Source organism: Panthera leo, chromosome C1 (genome assembly GCF_018350215.1).
Source record: "Panthera leo isolate Ple1 chromosome C1, P.leo_Ple1_pat1.1, whole genome shotgun sequence".
Classification (NCBI taxonomy): domain Eukaryota; kingdom Metazoa; phylum Chordata; class Mammalia; order Carnivora; family Felidae; genus Panthera; species Panthera leo.
Window position 1 is genome coordinate 63396005 of NC_056686.1, and position 23200 is coordinate 63419204.

The 23200-nt window shown below is 40.3% G+C and overlaps 1 protein-coding gene and 1 long non-coding RNA gene across 3 annotated transcripts in view; one reads left to right on the plus strand and one right to left on the minus strand.

Moving 5' to 3' along the window:
- Positions 1–23200, plus strand: part of ST6GALNAC3 (ST6 N-acetylgalactosaminide alpha-2,6-sialyltransferase 3) — a 532085-nt gene that overhangs the window by 251307 nt on the left and 257578 nt on the right. The gene's annotated exons all lie outside the window — the stretch shown is intronic.
- LOC122227622 lies at positions 1392–7268 on the minus strand. Its single transcript, XR_006206154.1, has 3 exons — positions 7214–7268; positions 5201–5292; positions 1392–1576 (listed from the first exon to the last, which is right to left on the minus strand). It is a non-coding gene; the product is annotated as an uncharacterized LOC122227622 (long non-coding RNA).

Here is a 23200-nt window from a genome sequence, read left to right on the forward strand (position 1 = left end):
CTATAAGCAAACATTGGTCCTTGTAAAGTATAATTTAGAGAAGCAATTTTCAAATTTTAACATTTACCTGAAGGATTGGGTAGAACACTGGTTCCTGGGTCCTAAACTCAGGGTCTTAGATTCAGTTAATCTGAGGTCAGTTTCAAGAATTTGCATTTGGAATGTATTGTCAGGTAACGCTGACATGGTACTGGGACCATGCTTTGAGAGGTTAGGCTTTTTAGAGGTTAGGCCGGGTCACAGATATTACAGGTACTTTTAAAAAGCTTCACAGGTGATTCTGATGCACACCTAGAAGTTATACATATTCACAGTATTACTCTAACTCTTTCAGAATGCTTGAGTCGGTGCCATTCAGTCCTCTACTGACTTTGTTAATTTGGTCCGGAACACTTTACATTTTTCACTACTTGATAACATGTCTGCACCTACTTGCTTCAAAAGATCATTCAGGAGCAGAACTCTGCCTGATGCCTACCTCAATAAAGACCAAGCAAGTAATTAATGGAGGATTTAAAATACCTCCTTTTCCAATTACCATATGTGGCACAGCACGTAGTAGATGCTCAAGGAGTGTTTGTTAAATGAATGACTATCTCTTACAATAAATGCCTTATTCCACCAGGCCAGGTTGACTGACCATAGATCTCTAACCATGGTGGAATACTAATAACTTACTTCTGATAAGATTATGAATTTCATTAATCCAAAAGAGCCATATAAAATTGTTTTCCTGTTCTTACTTGCTATTTTCAGTTTTTCCAATTTGGGCTCAGCCAGCAGTGCCACAGCCGATCAGGCTGCATGGATTTTAATAAGGACTCCTATTTCGGGGAAGGATGATAAACAGGTCTGGAGGGCAGGGTCACACTCCTGAAGTCTGCCTGACACGAGGCAAAGATGAAAATGCTAAAGCACCTGCTGAGAAGGCTGGCAGGAAGCTGCAGTTCCTTACCTGGATTTCCTTGGAGTGCCATTAGCTTACCAGGAAGAACACAGGGCAGATTGCATTTACATGAGGAGGCAAGGCTGAGCTCCGTTATCTCAAAATTTTTTGGCATCCTTTCAATTATTTGTTAGAATAATGGAACTTTGATCTAAAACATGTTTCTTAGTATCATATTTCTTAGCATGGCAAGGCACAGAATATTTCCTGTTTTCTGTAACGATTGTCATAGAATGCCCTTAAATTTACGATATAAGTGAATCCCAAGACAGTAGTATAGAGATCTCCCAATTCTAAACAGTAGTGTATCTTTGTGGTACAAACAAGGCCCTCGTATCGCATTCGGCATCAGTGATGGAGTCTCAGCACGCTGGGCAATTGACAACAGTCATGTTTTTATTTGATCTCCATTAGAAATTGGGGAGATAACCGTTGGCATCTTAACCCCATTATATAGGAGAGGAAACGAAGTCACTGCATGGTTAACTGATTTGTCCCAGACAAAACAGCTGTGAGAGGTGAGGTCAGTGACAACATCTCAGGTTTTCCCAGCCCTGGCTCAGTGCCTGATTTTCCACATGGCACTGCCCGGCACCTCTGTGAAGAGGAGCGCCTTTTATTCCCTTTTGCCTGAGGAGAGAAAATATGAAGAGGAGAAAGTTTGGTGACTTGGTCAAGGTCAAAGGGCAAGGCTGATTCAGTGGTGCGGATAAGGGCGAGAGCTGCAGGAATTTCATGTCCGGAATCTATGGAGAAATGTACCCCACCCGGCCATACCAAAGGGATTTCTCAGTCATTGCCTCTCCTGTCCCCATTTGGTCTGGCCTGCTGCATGTTTGTGAACAGCAGCTGCATTATCAAGGAGCCAGGGCTTCCTCCAGATTAGCTAATGCGCCGCCAGAGTGGAAACTAGCAGGGCTCACTTCACGGGCCAAAGGAGGCATCTGCATTTGCCTCACAGCCCCAGTCATTCAAATCTGCCTGCAGCTGGAGAGATGACGTCCTGGGCAGAGGCCAGCCTCTGATCTCTGCACTCTGCTTTCACCCAGATCTGTCCCATCCTGTTGCTTACGCACAGTCCAGGCTGCGCCCCCTTGGACACCAAGCACAGTCATTCTGCAGTCCCCAAGCACCCTCTGGCTGCTGTGTCAGCAACTGGATACTCGCCCAGACTCTGCAGGACTCTGGAGTCTGGAGCCTGCTGGCCTGCAGGCAAGAGAGCTGCCAGATGTGCGTGCTAATAAATGGCAAGAGCTACTGTGCAATTATCGTGGTACAGAAATAAGTCGGGAAATTATCTCTCCCACTGGGTTTGGAATCCAGAGTAACCGAGGCAGCAAACTTCTCTTTGTGTGTGAAGTAGAACTAGTTACTGGTAGCTTCTGTTCAGGGATGTCCCCCTCTTGGAACGAGGCCCTCTTCAGCAGTCTAAGGGGTGAGGGGTTTAAGAGCAGGTTATCTAGCACTTGATACCTAAAGTGTGGCCTGCAGGCCACCATCACTTGGGTCCTGTTTAGAAATGTGGAATCAGGGCCCACCCCAGACCTACTGAATCAAAATCTGATTTTTAATAAGCTCTCCAGAGGGTTTGCTTGCCTGTTTGGGAAGCCCTGACCTCAACACTTATGAGCCTGGGGAGACGCTTGGGGGCTGTGACACTTGCTTTGTACTTTCATAATATAACTTGGCCACATTGAATGGGGTCTTACCCCAGTACTGAGAATGGAGTGATATTAATCTTGCTGTCCTTTCTGGCCCAGAGTGACATTTCCAGAGGGCTGCGTGAAGTGGTACATGACCAGACAAGGAATTACTGGTCATGTGAGCTTTCTCCCAAAAGTCCTTGAGCTACGTGGCCCCTGCAGACCAGACTCTGGTCTACATACACTGCACCTTATCGTCAGAAAACCCCACACTGTCCTGTGTGGACGAGCCACGTAACTAATGGAGAAGCAGCATACTGAAAATGATGTTGTGGCTATTAACATTTTTATGGGTGGGCTGCTTTGCAAAGCTGAGGGAAAGTATTATTCTTCTAGGATTAATATATTTAACAAAAAGTCTGCCAGGAGAGGAGGCTTTTGCTGATAAATATAATTCTGCTGTTGATTTATCTAGTAATGGAGACTTGAAATTACAGGAATCAATGTGTATGTGAAAGCCATTGTCATTTGGTTAATTATGTTTTGCCAGCAGTATGGGGAAGCACTTTATACTCGGTGCAGCCAAATGTATTTCAGCCAGAATCCTGCATTGTGAGTGATGGGCCTAAGCGTAGATGAAAACAAAGACACCTATAATTCCAGACTCCTGGACATTTGATGCATCCCTCTCCTCCTGCACTGAGGCTGTCGCATTTAGGTCTGTTTCCTCTAGGGCAGTAGTTCTGAACTGAGGTGATTTTTCACTGCCTCTCCCACCCCATGGGACATTTGTGAATATCTGGAGACATTTTCATTCTCATAACTGGGAAAGAGGTGGTGTGGGCAGAGGCCAAGAATGATGCTGATGCTAAATATCCTGCAATGCACTCCCTCTCATCCCCAACAAAGAATTATCTGACCCAAACTATCTGGAGTAGAGATTGAGAAACTCTACTCCAGAGCACCCCTGCCTCTGATTCTGACCCAAAGAATTGGGACCAACTCCATGTCCTGTTTGTCAACAGATTAAAAAAAATGAAGTCTATGAGCATCACAGTCATCTATGATTATCTGCCAGGATACCCACCTAAGATGCAGTCAACAGGAGCATGCAGTGAAAGAGACTGCGATGGTTCCCAGGCTACGGCCAACTGTCTGTCATTGGTAGTGATGCTGTTATCAGGATTTTTCTCAGCTTTCCTTTTCCTTCTTTTTGAAGAATCAGCCCTTAGTTTGGAAAGCCTAACCTACACGGTAGTCACAGCATTGCTATTTACTGAGTGAGCTTGAGTGTGTGGTAGGCAGAATCGTGGCTCCAAAGATGTCAACATCCTAATTCCTGGAATGCGTGAATGTGTCACTTTGCCTGGCCAAGAAAGAATTACAGATGTGATTAAGTCAAGGATTTTGAGATGAGATTCTCCGAGATTATCCAAATAGGCCCAGTATGATCACCAGGGTCTTTACACGTGAAAGATGGAGAGAAGAGAGTTAGCATCAGAGATTAAAGATGTTATGCTGCTAGTCTTGAAGATGAAGTGAAGTTGGCTAAAGGGGCCTGAGGTGAGGAATGTAGGCCGCCTGCATAAGCTAGAAAAGGCAAGGCAAGGTATTCTGTCCTAGAACCTCCAGAAGGAGCACAGCCCTGTCAGTACTTTGATGTTAGCCCAGTAAGGCCCAGTTTGGGACTTCTGACCTCCATGACTGAATGATAATGAATTTGGGTTGTTTTAAGACCCTGAGTTTGTGGTAATTTGTTATTGCAACAATAATAAACTAATATGTTGAGTCAGACATTTTCCTCTTGATATCCCACTGTAAAATAGGGCTCAATCCATTGTAAAATGGGCCTCACTCACTCAACAGTTATTTACTGATTACCTGTTATGTGTCAGGCACTATTTGAAGCATGGGGTAGAGCAGTGAACAACACATTCCAACCACTGCTCCAATCTAGTGACAGGAGACCAATAAACAACAAAAAGTCAGTGAATGTGTAAGTGATACATGTGATAAATGCTGTGAAGGAAAATTAAAGCAGATAAGGAAGGTGGAGTCCAAGGCTGTTTCTTAGAAAGCATTCAGGCAAGGATTCTGTGATAAGGTGACCTTCAGCAGAAACCCCAAGAAAGTGAGGGAGAAAGCCATGCAGGAATCTGAAGGAAGACTGGTCTCAGCAGAGGAAAAGGCAAGAAGCATGCCCTGAAGTAGGAGCCTGATTCGGGGATTCAAAGTACAGGGAGGGAGCCAGTGTAGATAATGATAATAATTACTTGACAAGGCTGTTGTGAGAAATCCTGGCAAAGTACATGAATCCCCTTGGTGAACTTCAAAGCACTTTGCAAATATGGTTATTTTCACTGCTCTGGTCCCTCAGAGTGTATTTGTGGGGTTGTCGAGTGACCCAAAGGGTGACCTGCATTTTCTGTTTGGACGAAAGTGAGGAGGAAACAGCTGATGGCCCAAGGCTCTGGAAGTTGTGAACAGAGGCCCAGAAAGAGGAGCATTTTCCCAACTGGAGATGCTGGGGAGTGTGCCCTTCAGATTGGCAAACTTTTGAGGAGTGGTGAGGACAGGGTAGGATAGATGGGAGATCTATGGCTAATCTTACCTCTTCCACCTTTCAGCCAGGAGGGTGCTCTCCACCAGCTAAGTGGGGCTTAGAAGTAGTCCCCTTGTTTCTCATGAAGGCTTACAGCCACTCTGGGAAGGAAATCATGGAGGAATTTAGAGACGTTGAACTTTACCTGGCCAGGGACCAGCCAGAAGCACTTAGGATAGCTTCTGACAGCCCAGCCTTGCTGGCAACTAATCCCCCAGGAGGAATCAAGCTCTGCCAAAGGATGAAATTGAAATATTTGAAATATAATCTGCACACTTCTTTTTCCAAGGCAGGTGCTGAAATGGTCTAGGTTTTTATAAAAAGCTGAGAAAATTAAAATGCTGACATCCTGCACAAGTCTTGTGTTTGGGAGTAAGACTTTCCTCGGCCAACTATGGGGGGATTGGAGGAGGCTCAGGGTGTGAAGCACCCAGAAGATTCCCAGAGGCTAGAGCTGACCCCTGTGCCTACCCATTAACATTTTAGGTTTAAGGGACTTTTTCAATGCATTCTTTATCTCTAATCTCATAATGACCAAGGCAAGGTCATTGATGATGTGTATGTATTTCATCCTTCTTTATGCTGAATAATCCACTTGTAGCTGAAAGGCATTTCAGCCATTATTTGATTATCCTGTTAAATTTTTTTTTCCTAAATGAGTTTCTCTAAGCTGTCTTTCCCTACTTTTTGATAGATAAATGGAATATCTTCAGAATTGAAAGATTAATGTGAGTGCTTTATCATCTGAGTGGGGAAGCTTTCTCTTTGGAGACATAGTAACAAAAGTAAAATGGACATCTTCAGCCTTACCACTCTTTCTGTGAAAGAACCTCATTTATAAAACTTAGACTTTGATACCAGTTTGTTCTGTAGCCTGCAGGGACTGTAACAGGAAAGATAAAGGAAGGCTAAGCAAGATGAGCAACTCCAAATCAGGACAAATGAAAATAAACAGAGGGGGAGATCTGTGTGTGCTCGGAGTTCTATGGGAGCCGGATCTGTATCCCAGAATGCTTGGGAAAATAGCACAAACCAGAGAGAAACCAGGCACGTGGCCAGGATGAACAGCTAGAGGAACCCCGAGGAACCGTAGCCTGTCAACTCTGGGTATGTAGGCAGCTTCCCCTGTCCTCAAGGTCAGATCAAATGCCTATACTACTTCTCCTTTCTTCTCTTCAACATCTAAAGCAAAACCCTGTGGACTACAGAGAAGTGAGGACCAAACTCATCCCTCTAGCTTTGAAGTGCTTTGATATTCTTTGCCTTTTATTCTCTTAAAGCCTCAACAGTGTGTTAATGCCATGGAATAGCAGGATTCCCTTGCATTATAGGATAAATGTGCGAGTGAAAAGTAATTGCAAAGCAAGTTTTTACAGAGGAATTAAGATGATCTGAGAATTGCTTTGAGTGGCATATTCATTCACGTATTTATCAAAGGGCTGCGGTACCTACTAGATATCAGACACTGAGCTAAGCAGTGGGTCATGGGGCGGGTGTGGGGCAAGACCGTATCCTGGGCCTCCTGGAACTCATAACATAAATGACAAGGGAGACACCATGCAAATGAATAAATATGCAATCGAATTACGGATTGTTGAAAGTGGTATGAAAGGACAGGCATGATACCATGCTGCCGAGTTAGGACTGGCAGGTGTAGGATGAGGGAAGCAACTTCCGGCAGCCAGGGATGGCCTTCCTGAGATGTAATCTGAGAAGAAGCAAAGTATACTGCTAGAGGCCAGGCATGGAAACAGGGTCCACGCTGGCTACTCGGGGACGACGAAACAGGGTCCACTCTGGCTACTATGGGAATGACGGGAAAGCCTGTGTTTACTAAAGGGGATTTTCATACCATACGACTTCACTCACATGTGGAATTTAAGAAGCAAAGCAAATGAACAGCAACAACAAAAGAGACCACAAAAAACCAGACTTAACTGTAGAGAACAAACTGTAGGTTGCCAGAGGGGGAGGTAGAGGGTGATGGGGAAAACAGGTGATGGGGATGAAGAGTCCACTTACCGTGATGAGCACGGAGTAATGTATGGAATGGCTGAATCACTATATTGTACTCCTGAAACTAATATAACACCATACGTTAATTACACTGGAATTTAAAACATTTTTTTTTAAAAAAGGGGGATTTTGATTTACAGACTCATATGGTCTAAGAGGAGCCTTTCACCATATGCTTCTAAGGAGACTGGGTCCCCCCCCCCTTCCATACCACCCCACCTTCTGTATTTCGTACTCTCTTTCCCAGCGTTATTTTTTCTCCCTAGCTATCACTAATATGTGACGTACTTTCTAATTTACTTACCTGGTTTATTGTCTGTCTTTCCCACTAGAATGTGAGCTCTTTAAGGACCCACGTTTTATCTGTTTTATTCATGATGACTATGTCTCCAGTGCCTAGAAGAATAAGTAGGTGTTCAAAGAATACCATTTCCACTACACTAAGCTATTTCTTCTTGCCCCTAGAGAGGAGTATGGCATAGAAGAAAGATCAACAATTTTGAAAACTGCCAGATCTGGAATAATATGCCATATTTTACAAGGTTGTTGTGAGATTTGAATGAGAAAATGTACATAAAGAATGAGTGTCATGCTGGTGTGTAAGGCCTGAATAAATATTGTTCTCTCATGGTTCCCCATCTTTCTTTCTCTCTGCATACTCAGTGAGGGTGAGAGCCACAAACCTTGTGAAGTAGGAGAAGGTAACACATGTTTCTCCACTCCCTTGCTGGGGTCCTCCTAGGCTATTCCAGTGCCTTCCTCCAGCCTCCCTCTGTCACACACTGCACCTAGGTCTAGCCTTCCATCGTGTCCCATCCAGTCCTACCTGTCTGTCATGGTAGCCCCTCAGGATCCTTGGCTCTGGTGTACAAGGAATGGCCTATTACTCTCAGCCAATTCATGCTGAACCCCTAGTGACTGTCACTGCACCGGGGGCAGGCCAGCCCTCATTACTGTGTATGGGTAAGAGCAGGAGAAGCCAGCAGACAACATCACCCTGCTTGGGAACTCAGCCTCCCTCTCCCCTGTGGTGAGGGGCAGACATTGCTGCTGTTGGCCTCTACCTATCCCATTCCCACGTGAGCTGACAAGCCTCAAGAAAAGCCTTCTTGAATCCCTTTTCCTCAGAGGAAACGCAGGGGGATAAAATAGTGCAGAAGAAGGGAGACAGCAGGGCCAGAGAGCAGAGGCATAGAGAGAGGACAGAGTGTAAAGAGGAAAGGGGTGAGGGAGAAGAAAGGAGCTAAGAGAGTGAATGAAAGAGCAAAGCATAAAAGAGGCAGTGGGTAAGCAAGCCTGTTAGATGCTGGCATATCTCACACCCACAAAGAAGATGTTAACAGCAAAGTCTGTGAAAATTCTGGAGGGGGGAGTATCTCTACCGTGGAATACTATTTCTAATAACACAATAACATTTATGAAATACAATGCTAAGAGTTTATATACATTATCTTCTCTGTATGGTCCTTTCAACTGAAGGCAGATCCTGTCATCCCTATGCTCAGAATTCATAGTAAAAGCCTATATCCTTATAGGACCACTCTTCAACCCCACCTCTCAGTTGGATCCACTTCCCACTCCCATCTCTGAAAATCCTCCCAATCTCTCCCTTGCTCCCTCCATTCCATCCATAGTGGCCTCCTTGCTATTCTCAGACTAATTATCCTGCCTCAGCGTCTTTGCACTTGTTCTTATGTTGCCTAGAACAGTCTTCTCCCAGATGACTTCATGACTTCCTCCCTTGTTCCTTTGGGGCTCTTCTTCCTTTACTTGCTAAGCAAATTTACCCCTGGCAACTCCCCATTGCTATCACTTCCTCCTGCTCCCCATCCTCCTCATCTTTTTTTTTCAAAATTTTTCTCTGTTACTTATCCTCTCCTGGCATATAATATTATTTTATGTCAATTGTTTGTCTTTGGACTCTAGACTATGAGTACCGGAACTATGTCACCTTTCTTCTTGATTCATAATAGACTCATGATTATTATGTTCTCACAGTAGGGGCACCTGGGTGGCTTAGTCAGTTAAGCATCCGACTTCAGCTCAGGTCATGATCTCACAGTTCCGTGAGTTCAAGCCCTGTGTTGGGCTCTGTGCTGACAGCTTAGAGCCTAGAGCCTGCTTCGGATTTAGTGTCTCCCTGTCTCTCTGCAGACACCCTCCCCTGTTCCTGCTCTGTCTCTCTCTCTCAAAAATAAATAAGCATTAAAAAAATTATTATGTTCTCACAATAGACCTAGAAGGTGGATACTGGTTTTTATCCTCCATAGTACAAAATAGAAAAATTAAGCTTACTTCAGGTAAGTAAATTTTCTAACATCATAGATAGAAGGTGGTAAAGTCAGGCTTCAAAAAGACATCTGCTGGGGTCCAGAGCCAGTAAGTACCCTTAACCACTATGCTAGGTGGTTCCCCTGGGGCTTCTCACAATGTAAGGATGCCTGCCCCAGAGGGTAGGTTAGCATAGTACCTGGCTCATGGTAAGAGTTCAGTAAGCATTCAAGATATTACTATCACCATAATCATTATGGAGTTAACTTACTGTATATATGCAGCAAAGGTTTTGGTTGAAAAGTTATCTGTTCAGGCATTATCATTTTTTAGGAAAGAGCATCTAAAATTTGGAAATGAGGAAAAAAGATGATTTGCATACCCTTTCATTGTCATACCAGAACATTATCTGACATGCTTTCCTAAAGGTTGTCTGACTTTTCTGGACCGTACAATTTTGTTTGCTTTATTATTTACTATTGATTACAGTCCAGACTCTATAAAGTTGATGTTAATGTGTATAAAACTGGCAAGATGCAAATCACTACTGTCCCATAGGGAAGTAAATGATTTCCAGAGAGTAGAGACAGTAACTCCAAATGATCAGGTTTTATTGCTTTCTAAACCATTAGGTTTTGGATATGTATCTTAGAAAGTTATTCCAGCAATCTTTTTCCCACCTATCCCTCCATCTGTCTATCTGCCTGCCTACCTACCTACCTGTCTACCTATTTACTTACAATCAGCTTCTTGCATTCTCTTTCAAGTCAGCTTTTTTGTCTTGCTAGTTCCTTCATTAATGATTTTAATATATTTTTGACAATGTTTCTTATGTATTTGTATGACAATAATTATGTTTTTGACTTTGTCAAATATATTATAATAGACTAGCTAGAATAGAATAGAATGATGATATGATATGATATGATCTCCTAATAAGGAATAGATGGTACCTAAGCCATTGAAATGCTGGTGTACCCTAACAATTATCTAATTCCTATACTGCTACCCATGATGAAATTGAGTACTTATGATAAGGTTTACCTTACTTTTGCTTACTGGATATAAGAAGGTTATGTATCATAGTGATTAGGAACCAGGACTACAGAGTCAGACTACCTAGGTTCAAGTTCTTGCTTTGCACTTATTAGCTCTGAGATTGTGATGGTTAATTTTATGTATCAACTTGACTGGACCATTGGGTGCATAAATAAACATTATTTCTTGTGTGTCTGTAGGCTGTTTCTGTATGAGATTAATATCTGAATCAGTAGACAAAGTAAAGCAGATTGCTCTCCCCAGTGTGGGTGGGCCTCATCCAATCTGTTGAAGGCCTGAATAGGATAAAAGCCTGAGTAAGGAAGTATTCTCTCTCTCTCTCTGCCTCACTGTCTTCAAGCTAGAACACTGGTGTTCTCCTGCCTTTAGACTTGGTCTTGGACTGGAACTTATATCATCAGCTCTCTGGGTGTCCAGCTTATTAAATGTAGATTTTGGGCTTCTCAGTCTCCATAATTGTGTGAGCCAATTCTTTATCATAAATCTCTCTCCTCTCTCTCTCTCTCTCTCTCTCTCTCTCTATATATATATATATATATATATGTGTGTGTGTGTGTGTGTGTGTGTGTGTGTGTGTATGTGTGTGTATACATACATACATATATCTCTCAACCCAGCTGGGTCTATCTACCTACCTAATCTGTCTCCATCCATTCATCCATCCATTGTATTGTTTCTGTTTCTCTAGAAAACCCAGACTAAACCAGTGATCTTGGCTAAGTTGCTTAACTAAATGCCAACAAAATGGGGCATATGAGTACATCTAATGACAGAAGGTACTTTTAGGGGTCAATGTAGTAATGTATTTAGAGTGGTTCACATGGTGTCTGGTATTTGATGTTTAACAAATATTAGTTATTATGACTTATGTTTGATTTTCATTTTAGAAACTTATGTAAAGAAAATGAAACGTTACAAATCTATTGATGGATTTTAATTGTAATACTCTCTCTGCAAACTACAGCAGTAATTATATAATAAGACAACTTTCTTCATGTTCTTCCTAGAAGCTTACCAACTAGAAGCTCTGAAAATAAGTGTTTACTATGAAGGATATTGTATTCTTAGCCCTACAAATTAAAATAGCCCATTCTGAATGTGTTTGAAAAATGGCCTTTGTTATTTATTTTCAAACTTTCTACACTGTGTTACAGACAGAGATAACTTATTATTTAGCACTGACTGCCTAGTCTGTAGTTTTATTGTCTTGTGCACTTTCTGACCCTATTGATTTACCCTGAAAGTCTAATTTAGTGTGAGAGACCACTTGTGATTTTTGTACAATTCAGAATGTGGAAGTATCTTTCCCAGCAACCTGTACATTCTGATTTCCTTTGCACGTGAGAGTTGATGTGGAAAAGGCAGCTGAACAGAGGTTGGCAACCTTTCAGAAGTACTATGCCAAGTGTCCATTTATTCACTGTAATTTAAGGGTTTCTGTGCCAGGAAGAACTTCCTCTCCTCCAAACCACTGGAGGCTGAGAACTTCCAAGGCAGAGCAAGGCTACAGAAATTGAAATTATCATTGTAGGATATATTTTCCCATTTTTTTCTTTCCCCAAAAAACAAGAACTTTGAAAAAGCTGATGCCAGTTTTATGCAATCCAGGCAGAAATGATCATGTATGTGATGAAGTGGTTGGTGGACAACATTGGAGTTCATGCACTGTGCATTCATTTAAGAATCCATTCGTTAAATCAGCAGCGAGCCCCTGACTTTACATATGCTACGCTTCGTTTTTTGAAGAATAAATGAAAGAATGTATTTAAAGTATCCAACACAGTGCCTGGCTCATAGCAGGTATTTAGCAGTGAAAACCCTTAGTTTTAATCTTCTCTTTAAATATTTTACAAAAGTAAAAATGTACATAGTAAAATAGCTAATAATGCAGAAGAGTTGAAATAAAAAGCAGCAATTCCCCCATCCTTCTTCTGTTCTTTCCCAGTCATATTCTCCAGAGCTTTGATTGTTAAAACAATTCAGTTTTTCCAATAGTTGCCCATATAGAATTAAATAATTCATGTACCGGGGTGATGCTTCCTTCATGTTCTCTCATAGGTCCCTGCTGGGTCCCTGCTGGGTCAGTCTAGATCACCTTGGTTAGGGGCAAAGTTCCCTCTCCGCCTTTCTCAGGTGGAGGTCTTACAAGTGTTCACAATTATCAGATGCCAGACCTATTGTTCTGGGGGATGAATTGGAGTGGAGGAGTCCACAGTCAGGGAGCTCACCTTCCGAATCCCTTGTGCACCACTGTCCAGACCTTGGTGGGAGCTTCTCTCCTTTCTGTCCCACCATGATGTCTTCCTTTTCCTTTCACTGGGTTGACCCTTCTCTTCTCTCACACTTTCTCCATGACCTGTCACATTCAGTCTCTGTGAGAAGAAAAACTCTGCAAACCTCTTAGTCTGGCTCTTTTCATCTTTGTTTCCCTTGTGGTATGGCCTGGGGGTCAGTGTGGAAGGAGGAAGGTAGCTCTTGCGGGTACAAATGAGGCAAGTAATTGAAGGGAAATGCACAAAGAACAACTAGATTAACATTTTGGTGGGGCACCTGGGTGGCTCAGTCAGTGGAGTGTCTGACTCTGTTTCAACTCAGTCATGATCTCACAGTTTCGTGAGATCTGCTATCAGTGCAGAGCCTGCTTAGGATTCTCTCTCTCTGCCTCTCCCCTGCGCACTCACTCTCTTCTCTTTAAACAAACAAACAAACTTAAAAAAATAAATAACTAAATAAATAAACAAACAACTTAAAAAAACATTTTGAGATAAAACTGTCCTGCCTTATTTCCTTATTTTACTGTTCCTTGATTTATCACTGTTAGACATGATTTATCGTTCCCATCAATGAAGAAGGGGAATTGAGTTCATCCTTTTTCCCTACTTTTTTTCTCTTTTTCTTCCCAAAGTTTGAGGGTTTTGTTAGTATTTGCTTCTTCTATTAGTTTTCTTTTTCATTTTAAATATTAAATTATTTTTTTTCCATCTTCTGTAAGCAGTCTCTCTTGTCCATCCACCAAGGTGGGCAGGCATATGCCCTATTCTTCTCTTCTCTTTTACATTGTTGAGGTTGCTAATGCCCTCTTCTAGAACCACATTTAAAGTTTCCAAGTTTTATAGATAGCTTGATTATAAAAGTTGAAAACCAATAAGCAGGATTTATATTCTAATGTTGATTACCAAATTTTGAAAATGGACTCTATATTGGAAAATATTGTTTCACTATTAAATTCCCTCAATTTGGTAATTCTATTTTGTTTACATAGAGACTATCATTATACTTACAATACACATGCCAAGGGACTACAGCATGCTCCCACAGAGGTCTGGGAAACAGTGCACAGGGGATTGAGAAGACCTTGAGGTCTGCAATGTATTTTCAAATAGTTTAGCAAAAATAGGTATATATAGAAATATAGAAAGATAGATTGATGGAGAGAGAGATAAAGTCAATGCAGCAAGATGTTAACAACTGCAGTTCTAAGTGTAGGGGACATACATCTCTCAGTCCCTTCATCATTTAACTTTTATGTTGGTTTACACTAAAAAAAAAAAAACATTAAGGAAAATAAAGTCCATTTCAAAGTCCAGAATTTTGAACAAGTTTAAAATAGATGAATGTAATCACGGTTACATCTCCCTCTCAAGATTTACCAAGTACTGAATTCAAAAAGGACTATTTTAGGGACGCCTGGGTGGTTCAGTCGGTTGAGTGTTGGACTCTTGGTTTCAGCTCAGATCATGATCTCACGGTTCGTGAATTTGAGCCCCGCATCGGGCTCTGTGCTGACAGTGGGGAGCCTGGTTGGGATTGTCTCTCTCTCTTTTCTCTCTGTCCCTCTCCCACCTGCGTTCTCTGTCTCTCTCTCTCAAAATAAATAAATCAACTTTAAAATAAATCAAAGGACTGTTTTAGCTTCCATTAATTTAATGTATAACTACTGAGAGTTAATGTTTAAGAACCAACCATGAAAATATCCATTGAGTGACACATTTTAGAAGCATGAGTTTGAATCAGATTGCTTCAACTCAAGTACAGTTAATAATCTAACAAAAAGAACCATCCATTAGATGGGTAGATAGGTGAATCATGTTTTAGATTTTTAAACTGAGACAGGTCGAAAATAAACACATTTTCCAGCTTCTTAGATAAGCTTTCTACTCTACCAACTCTGTGACATGGCTTAAAATAATGATAATGGATTAAAGTTTTGTTTTATTTCATCTCAAACACAAAATATTAGTGTCATGAAGCCTTGTAGTACTTTACACTAATAAAGGGCTGGCAGTTGTGAGGCAAACCATAGGCTGCTGGGGCTTGCCTAAGCATTATTATTCTGTTAGATGATTGCACTATTTTAAACACCACATCTCAATTTTCTGACACATTTTTCACTTTTATAGTTCTAAGGACTTGCAGCATCACATTCTTTTCTAAGAAAAGTGTTAAATTAAGTATGAAAGTTCAGAGTGTAATGTAGTGTTGAGAAGTAAGGCAGATTTTGTCCTGGATCATGCATACTAATCAGCTTGTGATGATAGATTAATTTCTAGAATTTCCTTTAAATGTGCATGCTTATATTCATATGTGAGACTGGGCTACACTATTCTCTTTTGTGTATTAATTTTGTCAAGCCTAATATATTAGGCTTATATTAGTTTTATAAAATGAATTAGATAACTTTCTATCTTTTTGTTCAGCTTGAGAATAGATTATGTAGCATATTATGTGTTTTTTGAAGATTTTAAATAATTGTTTTCTAAGGAAATGTATGGCCTAAATTTTTTTCTAGACATATTTCATTGTTAACATTTTCAAATTCTATCATAATCATCTATAACTGCTTTTTAAAAATTTTTTATTTAAATTCCAGTTAGTTAACATACAGTGTAATATTTGTTTCAGGTATAGAATTTAGTGATTCAATACTTCCTTACAACACCTGGTGCTCTTCCCAATAAGTGTGCTCTTTAATCCCCATAACCTCCTTCACCTCCCCTCTGTAACCATCAGTATGTTCTCTATAGTTAAGAGTCTGTTTCTTGGTTTCTCTCTCTCTCTTTTTTTCATTTGCTTGGTTTTTGTTTATTAAATTCCACATGCATGAAATCATATGGTATATTTCTTTTTCTAATTTATTTTGCTTAGCATTATACTCTCTAATTCCATCTATGTCCTTGCAAATGATGAAATTTCATTCTTTTTCATGGCTGAGTAATATTCTATTGTATATACACACCACATCTTCTTTAGCCATTCAGCAGTCAATGGACATGAGCTGCTTCCATATCTTGGCTATTGTGCATAATGCTGCTATCAACGTCGAGGTGCATGTATCACTTTGAATTAGTGTTTTTGTGTTCTTAGGTAAATACCTAGTAGTGCAATTGCTGGATCATAGGGTAGTTCTATTTTTAACTTTCTGAGGAACCTCTATACCGTTTTCCAGAGTGACTGAACAGTTTTGCATTCCCACCAACAGTACATGAATGTTTTTTTTTCCTCCACATCCTCGCCAATACCTTTTGTTTCTTGTGTTGTTGATTTCATCCATTCTCACAGGTGTGAGGTGATATATCATTGTAGTTTTGCTTTATATTTCCCTGATGATGAGTGATATTGAGCATCTTTTCATGTGTCTGTTAGCCATCTGTACGTTTTCTTTGGAGAGATGTCTGTTCATGTCTTCTCCCATTTTTAACTTGATTATTTGGTTTTTTGGGTGTTTTTTGAGTTTTCTAAGTCCTTTATATATTTTGGATACTAGCCTTTATTGGATATGTCATTTGCAAATATCTTCTCCCATTCCATAGGCTGCCTTTTAGTTTTGTGGATTGTTTCCTTCACTGTGCAGAAGCCTTTATTTTATGTAGTTCCAATAGAAAACCCAGAAATAAACCCATAACTGTATTGTCAATCTTCAAGAAAGCAGGAAAGAATATGCAGTGGGAAAAGGACAGTCTCTTCAACAAATGATATTGGGAAAACTGGACAGCAACATGCAAAAGAAAGAAACTGGACCACTTTCTTACACCATACCCCAAAATTAATTCAGAATAGATTAAAGACCTAAATATGATATCTGAAACTATAAAAATCCTAGAAGAGAGCACAGACAGTAACCTGTTTGACTTTGGCCATAACAAGTTTTTCTAGAAATGTCTCCTGAGGCAAGGGAAACAAAAGCAAAAATATAACTGTTTTTAAGTCCTCAGTCCCCTTAAAAAATATATGCTTTCCCAGAAAATTCTCCTTTTACCTAGACTTTCAAATTTCTTAGTATAAAGTATATATAGTGTTCTGTGATAATTTTGAAATCATATCTGTGTTTTTATATGCTTTTTATAACTTCTAATTTGCTTTGTGTTTTCTATTTTTCTTAGACTTTCCATATTTGACCATTTTGTTCATTTTTTTGACAAACCAGCTCTTAGGTTTATTTACTTGTCCATTTTGATTTAATTCATTGCCAATTTTATGTTTATCATTTTTTCAGAGTTTTATAATGAGTAGGAGGGTCACACATTCCATTTTGTATGGGAAATTTTGGCATTTTGGTGTATGCCTACTGTCCTGATAGAATTACTGATAACACACTCTTTCCTCTCAAAAAAATATATAGGTTAGATAATAAATTATAATGATAAATCTAATGATGAGTGAATTATACAATTTCCCCTAAATGCAGCTTTAACTGTAGCCTATAATTATAATGTGTGTATTCTCAACCAGAGTAATGTTGCATTCATAGGGGGGTGAAAATTGATTCAAGGGTGGAGCAGAAGTTCTTTGATATTTTAATGGCTTATGGCCTTCTAAAGGATTATAGTACATAAATTGATATACAACTTATCCATGGTGTTAAAATTTCATAGACATGGCAGTGCAATTAGGAAACAAGGCTCCTTGAAGGGGCGATAATGGCATAAATGTTAAGAAACACTGTTTGATGGCTGTTTGAATACTGCCATTCATTATTTTGTTGCCCAGTTTTTGGGTTTTGCTTAATAGTTACTCAGGAGTTTTATAATTTGAAAATAATTGTAGAAGTGTTTCAACACTGAAATGCTCTTGTTGACATTTGGGACATCAGTATTGTCAACACAGTTGTCTCCTTCATGTCCGTGGCTAATTTCACCTCTCAACCATCTCTGACCCTTTCTTCTTACAGCATAATTAGCAGCCTCATAGGAGTCAGTGAGCTGACAGCAAATTGCTCAGAACTGGGCTTGGTTTCCCTTCTACCTCACTGGCTATTTTCAGACTTGTTTGATTGCTTTTACACCTCCAGCTGACTTCTAATTGCTGGAGTGTAAAGAGCTTGAGCCTGGGTCCTCTTTTCTTCTTTAGATCTCATTCCTAGGTCATTTTATCCAATTTCATTGCTTTAAGTCCTCTTCTATAAATTCATGTCTCCAGCCTGAACGACTACAATGAGTTTCTAACTAAAATAACCCATTGCTTGCTCGACACTTCCGTGTGGTTGTATAAGAGTTATCCCAATTATGTACGTGTTCAAAATAGAGTTTTCTCTTCACACCTAGGAATAAAGATTCTTCTTCATCTCAGTAAGTGGCAATGACATCCACTCAGTTTCTTAAGCCAAAACCCTAAAAGGCATCCTAGGGATTTAATTGCCTGCCTCCTTCCACATCCCACCCATCAGCAGCTGTATCTCCAAACCTGTGCACTTCTCTGGAATTTCCCTGTTACTCTCTAATCTAAAACACCACTGATTCACCTGCACTGGTCTCCTGCTTCCACTCTCCTCCTCCATCCATTCCCCAGAGCTGTCAAGGGACCTTTTAAAAATATAAATCAGACTTGTTGGCCTCTCTCCTTAAAATCTCTATTGGCTTTTCATTGCAGTGAGAATAAATGCCAAGCTCCTTATCATGGCCAGTAAGGAGCCCTGCCCACATCTTCTCTTCAGCCACACTGACCTCCCTCTGATCCCAGAACATGCCTCACAAGTTGCTGCCATGGGATTGCTTGCTGTTTCCTCTACCTGGCTACTTTATAGTCTGTGGTCTTCATGTAGCTGGTCAATTTCATCTGAAGAATCTTAGCTCATTTGTCCCTTCCTCAGAGAGACCTTCCCTTCTTATGCCATAACTCACGCTGTCCCCTCTCCAGTGACTATTAAGTTACCATGTCCAGTTTATTTTGTTGTTGTTATTGTTGTTTTGAACCAGATAGATTAATGCAGAAATTTGGCCAAGGTTCCAGCAGGGTGGCCCCATATGATTTTGAGCTAGGGCTTCCCACCCAGGGCTGGGCAGGTGAGGCAGTAAAGATGACAAGGAGGTGTTCTGGGTGTAGGCTTCAGAGCTGCAAGATGATCCTGGAAGCCAGACTGCAGGTGAGGCCTGTACCTTCTGGCTCTGTATTCAGGGCCTTCACCATACTTCATCCATTATCATGGAGAACCCTTAAGCCAAGCAATTTCAAAGAATGGCAGCAAAGAAGCATCTTGTAATAAATTTGTCCCCTCCCCAGAAGTCCCAGTAGGACCAGCCAGGAGCTGAACTTTGCCTTCCATATTGTGGGCTCATACCCATTCACCAGTCATGACATGGACACTCAGACATAGACTTGGACCCCTTTTGGCTTCACAGCCGCAGCGTATCCCATAAACCCGCTAGCAGGTGGGTCTTGGGGCAGTCCAAGGTAGAGGCATACCTCTTGCCCTTGTACAGCTCTGCCTGGTTGATTTTTCCTTTACATGGCACCATGCCAGATGGCATTTCCCATCTTGATGGGGGCGATGGCCACAAAGGCACTGCTAAAATTGCTTCCACCCTTCTCTTTCTTACAGTTGCCATCCTGCTTATGCTGCTGCCACTGCCACAGACCCACAGTGGCTGCCCTAGTGATTACTGTCCTGTCCCAGGCTGCTCAGTTTTGCCACCTCAGGCCTGGCCCTAGAGCTTCAACTAGTCCACTTGCCCTTGGGCCATCACCTATCCTATAGAGGAGTCCTAGAGTTGGTCTTAGCTTGGGGTATGGCCCCTTCTTTCTTGCTGGCCCTCCACTGCTGTCTTGTCAGCTCTAGTAAAGAAGGGACCTTGTTGCTCCATTCACAACACATTCTCAATAGCTAGAACCATAACCTGTCCTAAGGTAGATATTTGAGTGTATAGGTTACATAATGGACTTTTGGCTGAATTCTCAGATCCAAATGATGAATTTTAAATCACTGAATGCTGAGAGTATGCTGTATTTCTAAGTTTTTGTTGATTGGTTGGTTGGTTGGTTTTAAAATCAAACCAGCCTTTATGTATCGAAAATGTTATGGAATTTGATAAGGCATGTGCATGTGCAAATGAGTATATAGGGGCGAGGTTTCTATTTTGTTTCCTTTCAAATGATAAGTTATGCTTTGCCACTGTTGCTCCGGAAAGTCTATGAATATTGGTTTGGGGAATGTAGCCAGTATTGAGAATGTTAACATTCATCTGTATTTGGCTATCAGATTTACCCTTTGAATTCTGCTGTTTTTCTTTTCTATTATGGTCTCTTAAACAAAGCAAAGACAAAGAAAGCAAAACTGTTTCGGTAGGCTCTTACTGAGATAGGAGGGGAAATTTTAAGAGATAGAAAATATTGAATTTATTGAAATAATTTTCAGATGCAGGGGTTGACTTTGTTGATTAAAACAGAATTTAAGGAGTATCTAGGAATTCAATTTTGTTTAATATACTTAGCACCTCATCAGAGTGATAAGAATTGCTTATGCTTTGGTTGTTTCCAAAACAATCATATGGATTCTCTTTTTTTTTCCTTAAACTCAAGTGATTTGGATTGGTATAAAATACCCCCCCCCATTAATTTATTCTTTCAGTAGAGATGCTATACTGCCAGAATTTCTTAAGATGACCCATGAGCTTATTGCCAAGAAACTTGGGTCAGTGATCATTTTTCAAAAAAACCTTTAATTAATTTTTCCTAGTTGGATAATAATATCCATTGCAAAGAAATAGAATAGAAATTACATGTATTCCAAGGAAACTTTCCATTTTAGTAGACTTCTTTTCAGTCCTTTTTCTGATATATGATCTTTTTCTTTTCCACTTTGAGATATGCATTGTGATTTCCCTTTGTGATAAAGAGGATAAATCTGCTGGCTCATTTCCCTTTATAGACTGCCACCTTCTCCACAAACCAAGAAAAAGTGTGTTCTGGATTTCGCTTGGTTTGCAGCAATTTATGCTAGAAGAATTATAAAATGTAGAATCTGTAATCTGAATTTGGCCAACTCTGTATCAGAAAAAATAACTTCCACCACAGCCAGGCAGGAACTTTACGTATCACTCAGAGAGCCAACGCTTTTGATACATATTTTATGATCACAGCTGAGGCTTTTCCAAGCTCAGAGTGCCATATCATTCATTCAGTCTTTAAAACTACAAGATTATTTTTGGCTCTTTGTGTTGGCACGTAAGACTTCCCATTACTGATCTGCATGAACCATTTATCAAGTCAAGGGTTTAATCTATCAAAGTCAGAATTCCTTTGTTCTGCCTCTCTCTGTCTCGCCTTCCCATATGGTATTATCTTGTATGTGTATACTGTTGGCTTAAAGAAGGTTATTTGAATGTGAGGATTTATCACGTTTCTCTGCTTTTTCAAAATAATATATTACAGAGCAAAGTGATATTTTATAGGGAATTATAATTACACTGTTAATCAGTTTTTAGAACATTAATCTCCAAACCTGTTCCTTCGCTAGTATTCTTGGTTTTGTCCTTGCCAGTAGCTCCTACTTTTCCTACTCACTCAGCCTGAAAATCTGAATTGGCTTTGATTTCTTTCTCTCCTCTTTTCTAAGCATCTACTGAATTGTCAAATCCTTTAGATGCTACCTCCTGGATGTTTCTTGAGTCTACCCTTCATCACCTTTGTTTACTGGACTCTTGATGTTGTCTGTTGTCTTACAAGAAGCAAGAATGCTTTTGATGGGCTCCAGATATAAAGACCAAAATAAAGTAATTCATTTAACAACACCGAGTGCCTGTCATGTGCCAAACCCTGTTTAAAGCTCCAGAGATACAGCAGTAAACAATAGAGTAAGGTTTGTTTTTTGTTTTGTTTTGTTTTGTTTTGTTTTGTTTTGCCTCATGGAGCTTACATTCTAGTGGGGAATGGAAGAAAGTGACAAAAAAATAACATAAGTATAATAACATAAGTATGTTGGATGTTGTTAAATGCTATGAAGGATGTTGTAAAGCAATGAAGGGACATAGGGAGAGCTGAGATGGACAGGGAAGGTATAGATATAAAGCAGGTGATGAGATGATAATGAAAGTTAATTAAAACTTAAGCGAGTATCACGGACAAAAAGAATACAGCAAAAGGCATTCTAATTCTATAACCTGTTAATTGAATCTCCTGGTAGTGATGCCAAATCATAGTGATAATCTATACCTGAGCATAATGCAACAAGAGCTATTACAATAGCCACCAAGCTATTCTTCCTCTCTCTGAGCCATCTCTGTCCTAGGTCAGTACTTGTAGTGAAATCTTATGGAGATCTAAATATAATTGTACGGAAGGAAACAAAGAAGAAAGAATGGAGGGAGGGAGGGAGGAAGGAAGGAAGGAAGGAAGGAAGGAAGGAAGGAAGAAGGGAAGGAAGGAAGGAAGGAAGGAAGGATGGAAGGAAGGCAGGTGGGCTGAAGGGAAGGAGGGCAGGAAAGGGGGGAAGGGAGGAAAGAAGGAAGGGAGAAATTGTGCTTGGAGAAAGTACTAAGGTCTACCCAAAGAGGCATGTGCCCAAATAGGTAGGTCAGTGTACATGAGATGGGACTTCCAAGGGCCAGAATGAGACGTAAATGGGAATCATGAATAATATTTAGCAAATTCTTACTGTCAATAGGAAAAAGTCTAAAATTTTTAGTGTAATATTCATGGCCCTCCACCATCTAGTTTTCCAAAATTTTCCTGCCCATTCCCCGACACCAATCTTCTGATTTCTTTCCTTGCTGCCTTTACTTTATTTTATTTTATTTCCAGTGAGAAGATTTTTCTCCACCATCTCTTTAATGCCTAAATTCTTTCCACCCTTCTGGACTCAGTTCAAATGTTTCCTTTTCTATAAAAACTTAATGAAAATAATCACCACCTCTTCTGAATGTTAATAATAAACTCTTTTGGGCACTTCGCACTGTATTTACTTATGTATGAATGTACCTTCACATTTCTGTTAGTTAAAGCCCTTTGAGAGTAAGCTTCTGGGGAAGAAGGTTGCAAGAGATAAAACACAAGGGAAACTAGGGGCCAGATTATAAAGGGGTTAGTAAACCATGTTAAGACATTTTAGACTTTGTCCTGTGGGCAATATAGAGCCATCAGATCATTTGGAAAGAAAATGACAGGATCTGATTAATATGTTATAAGTGTTCTAAGTTGAGTTGTATCCCCTAGGCCCACCATTCATTTGTTGAAATCCCAACCCCAGTGCTTTAGAATGACACCTTATTGGGAAATAAGGTAATTGTAATTAGTTAAGAAGAGATCACACTGGAGTAGGGTAGGCCCCTACTCCAATATAACTAAGTGTCCTTATTCTAAAAACTGCCATTTAAAGAGATAAACATGCTCACAGAGAGAATGTCATGTGAAGATTGGAGTTATGTTGCCACAAGCCAAGGAACAATCAGAAGT